Raw genomic sequence first — 3,692 nt, 5'->3', positions numbered from 1 at the left:
TAAAACTAAAACCAACAATCATGTTCCAATCTACCCATTCAATTTAATTTTTGATATAAATGTATCTAAGTCAGCAAAGACATCACTAGCACAGGTTCCTTGTAGCTGTAGAAGGGGGGGAAACTGCACCCCCATTATTAAACCCTTAGTCTGTGAACTCTCTGAAGGATTAATTTCCCCTCTGATCCCCCCCCTCCACTCCCAGCACCCCAGTGCAGCATCCGGCTGACCCAGCCAGACAGGGACTCTGCCAGGTGGAGAGGCGAGACGGAGCCCTGCCCAGCTTAACAGCATCGCGCCAGATGGAAAACGTCTGGATTTACAGATGGAGGAGAAGCTTATTAGAAATAGTCTCACAGTGAGGTGAGATTTGCCTGAAATTGTGCACCTTAGCAGCTTTGATATTTAATTTTTTTTTTTTTTTAATATAGAATGCTGCACAATATCCCATCTTAATTATTGGAGCCCCATTAGCAGAGTAACAGAAATAATCCAGAAAGGAGTGCAACAGGTAAATCTATCTCTATAGGGTCTCTGTACCTTCTCCCTCTCTCTCACACACAGTCGCTTAGGATTAAGGTTTAATATTCTCTTCTTCATCTTCTGCCAGACATAGTACCTCAGCCATCAGCTTGTTGAACAAGTCCTCTCAAATTGCAGTTGGAACTCACTCTGTAAAACAATAAATACTTTCTAAATCGCTTGAAAAATCAAGCTGCACCGAAGACTTCGGGGCGTACAGTGGCAAAGAGGTGTTGGCATCGTGGCACCTGCTTGTTTATGACCCAAAAAAGGAGAAACGAGACCCGAAATTCCAGGTGATTTAGTTTCAAGGTTAATTTAACCTGCACTTGGGAGAAAAGCCGCGCTACTGTACGGAGGACGAGTGCTTTTGTAACACAGCGAGGTCTGGAGGGCGTTTAGAACGCACCACCCAGTGGTAGAAAGCTACATCGACATTTATGAGTAAATACCGCACAGCTTTAGGGGGGCAATGAATAATTCCCACAACTGCTTTCTTTTCTCACACATTTCAAGAAAGAAAAAGAAATCAACATTTTCATTATACTGTCTGTTAGCTCACGCAAAAATAAAGAATACTTCTGAGCCTAAAAAGAAAAACCAAACCAAAACAAACAGTTTGCACTTGGGATAATCAATGTATGTAATTATCCCTCTAAAACCTACAACATTTCATCTGTATCCTTTGCTTTTTCCAGGACATTATTAAATCACCCCAATCCCGGTTGCTCCCAGCAGAGATTCCTTCATTTCCCAAAAGCAGAAACATAGTTTTTACCATCGTTATATCCGGGAAACTGGAGAACACGCTTTGGAATGATGTACAAGGATCAGATATTACTGCTGTGATTCTGTAATAAATGATTGGACTTGCTGGTAAGCACAGGCTCGGGGCAAATCCTCAAGGCTGGCCATCCCTGTATGTTGTGGAAGACTGGCTTGGGAATCAAACGTCAAGGCTTGTGTTCATCTTCGGTAAGAAAAAGTTAATATTCTGAAGAAAGACTTCTACCTGGAGACAAAGTCAGTGGTAACTCACTGGATGACTGGTAGCCTCCGCAGAGCAATCGACCGCTGATGGGTCTCAACCCTTCAATGGTTTAATTCACACAAAATATCCCTTTTTGGGAGCACTCTAAAAAAGCAGCCACATTTCACACAGGCAATGGAAAGCAGAAGCTCATGTTTGGAAAATCCACACGTAACTCGCTCTTAACTTGAACACCCAGGTTGGTTTTAAACCTAAAAAAGGGATTGCATTCTTCCTAAACAAACTTTAGAGGGACTGTTAGGACCACAAAGATGATGAGGGGCCTGGAGCATCTCTGTGATGAGGAAAGGCTGAGGGACTTGGGTCTTTTGAGTTTGGAGAAGAGAAGCCTGAGGGGGGATCTGATCAAGGCCTATAAATACTTCAAGGGTGGGTGTCAGGAGGATGGGGCCAGTCTTTTTTCAGTGGTGCCCAGGGACAGGACAAGAGGAAATGGGCACAAACTTGAACCTAAGAAGTTCCATCTAAACAGGAGGAGGAACTTCTTTGCTGTGAGGGTGGCAGAGCCCTGGAAGAGGCTGCCCAGGGAGGTGGTGGAGTCTCCTTCTCTGGAGACATTCAAACCCCACCTGGAGACGTTCCTGTGCAACCTGCTCTTGGGTGGACCTACTTCGGCAGGGGGTTGGACTAGATGATCTCCAGAGGTCCCTTCCAATCCCATATCATTCTGTGATTCTGTGTTTATACCACCAGGCACTGCAGCCTGAGACCACAGAAAGGCAAAAAGAAAGCAATTAAGTTTACTCCCAAAACAAGAGCGTTTTCCCTTAATGAAAAAGCAGACACTGAACGTTAATACCTGGAAGCTGTGGAAGAAGTTGCATCTACCAGAAGCGCAATACATGAAGTCCCAGTAACTTCATGGGAAAAGATTTTACCGTTTCACAGCATGACAAAGCCCCTCATCGGAGGCTTTTGCAGGAAATGAACAGGATAAAAATGGAATGATACGGCTGGCTCACACAGCAAAGGAAGGCTACAAGCAGGACGTACAATCATCTGCGCTGACAACACATTCGTAAGTTATCTGGAAAATGAGGTGGACATCGTGATGCATTTTGCAGAACATACACAATTATTCACGCTGACCAAATTCAACTCTCAAAACTACAATCACACACGGATCTCAAAAAGCTGAGTGATAAACGGAGGAAATGAAACATTACGTGCAAAATAAAGTGCGTGAAGGGGATTATTCTTTACTGTACCCTACACAGTGACGAGCTCTGAAAGAACAGTTACTACATGGAGATGAGATCTTGGAAAAACTGTGGCCAGTTCTCTGAAAATAAGAGTTCAGTGATTATCCACAGTCACAGAAGGAAGAGGGAGTTAGTGATAGGTTATTATGGAAGGAAATAAGAATAGAAAACATCCTGCTTTATAAAATCAACGTGGCAACTGTATCTTGAACAGCGAGACCCCGGTATCCCTAAGTAAGATACATTAGAAAGAGGAAAGCAGATACTGGGTTAGACGAACACCTGGTTTGTTGCCTTACAGCAGCTGGGTTTTTTTTTTTTTAAATCCATATAAACAGCGCTAAATATTTCTACAGTCATTAAAGACACTGAATCCATAAAAGCCCCAGGAACGGTGATCAACTGTTACCCATCAGTTGTAACAGCACTTGCCTCGACCTGAATTTCTTGCCAGGCCGGACAGTCAGGTTTTGAACAACCTCCCATCTTTCACAACCCTCACAGCTCGTGCCAGCGGAGTGGCAAGAAGCAGCCGGAGACGAGCAATATTTTGGCAAAGGATGAGGAAGAGTAAAGGCTGAAGTCTTTGCTACTATATAAGTCTACGCGGCACAGCGCAAGCCCAAGAGATGCAGACGATACTGTCTGAGGAAACAAGGAGTTGCAGTTTCCACAGTTAGATGCAACTCCCCCCACTTCTCTGAGCTGGCAGATCTGCTAGAATTCTCTAGAAACTACCTAATAAACACCAATCGTTCCTCAGCCAGGAAAACCAGTCTCTCCAAAACCCAACACTGACTTACCAAAAGTAACAAATCTCACAGCGATTTACTTTTAAAATAAACAAACAAACAAAGGAACACCAAGCCCTTTTTTTTTTTTTTTTTTTTTCTGTTATGTTTGTTTATTGTTCTTTT

Source organism: Numenius arquata, chromosome W (genome assembly GCF_964106895.1).
Source record: "Numenius arquata chromosome W, bNumArq3.hap1.1, whole genome shotgun sequence".
Taxonomy (NCBI): Eukaryota; Metazoa; Chordata; class Aves; order Charadriiformes; family Scolopacidae; genus Numenius; species Numenius arquata.
The sequence above is the reverse complement of the archived record's forward strand: the minus strand, read 5'-3'. Positions refer to the sequence as shown.